Source organism: Tupaia chinensis, unplaced genomic scaffold (assembly GCF_000334495.1).
Source record: "Tupaia chinensis unplaced genomic scaffold, TupChi_1.0 Scaffold000341_1, whole genome shotgun sequence".
Lineage (NCBI taxonomy): Eukaryota > Metazoa > Chordata > Mammalia > Scandentia > Tupaiidae > Tupaia > Tupaia belangeri.
In genome coordinates this window covers 852,455-853,464 of record NW_006159835.1, presented here as the reverse complement: position 1 = coordinate 853,464, position 1,010 = coordinate 852,455, and positions in this window count along the sequence as shown.

Here is a 1,010-nt window from a genome sequence, read left to right as displayed (position 1 = left end):
CAGTTAGTGTAATGGCTATGTTTCTGGACTCCCATGTAGTCAAATGTGGTTCGAGTCCCGAACTCAGTGGTTTATACTCACACAGGGCGCATGTGCATGCGTGCCCAAGATCCTGAGAGTAGAATGGAGGGATTGCAGTGTGGCCATCCCCACCAGGGGGTGATTTCTCACTTCCTGTCTCTCTGTCTTTTCCATGAGCCCACTTGTGCCCTATAGCAAAAGCCACTCCCCCCAAAAAAAGTTTACAGTTGCAATCATTACATTCTATTACCATTCAGTAATGTAATTACCAACCTCAAAGGATTGTTATGAAACATTAAACAAATGACTAGTGCATGGTAGCTCAATAAAGGTTTACTGAGTTCTCCTGACAGACGAATTCTATTTACCTGAATATTTGCATTATTATTATAACTGATTACCTTAGCAATATAAACTACTTCTCACTAAAGAGAATTTTGGGGGCCAGCCTGAGAGCAGTGACTAAACCCTGTGCACAGGGAACTGGATCCCATATGGCTGTTTAAGTCCCAGCCCTAGTGGCTTGAAAAGAATGCCAGGTAGGTGTGTACATACACCAAGAATTCTGATGGGATGGTGAAATGGAGGAGGGGATATTGCAGTTTGAACATGCTCTGTTTGGGGGAGCTTTCTCTATCTGGTGAGTGTATGTGTCCTCTGGTAATCAATCAATCAATTAATCTTGCGTTAAGAGAAAGAGTTTTGTTTGTTTGTTTGTTTTGGTGGGGGGAGACAATGGTAGAAATTAACTTTTATTAAGGGTAAATAAATTACCATAAACACTTTTGTAGCAGTCTGATACTTTTCAGACTTTCATCAGTTTGACCTTAAGTATGACAGGAATTTGAAGTACTTTTGAGACATCCATGGGGATGATGAAACATCATACAGTAACAAATATACACAGGTCAGGAGCTTGGAGGAGTGATATAGGCTGGAAATACAAACGTGGAAATCTTCAACATACAGATTAAATTACCTAGGGAAAG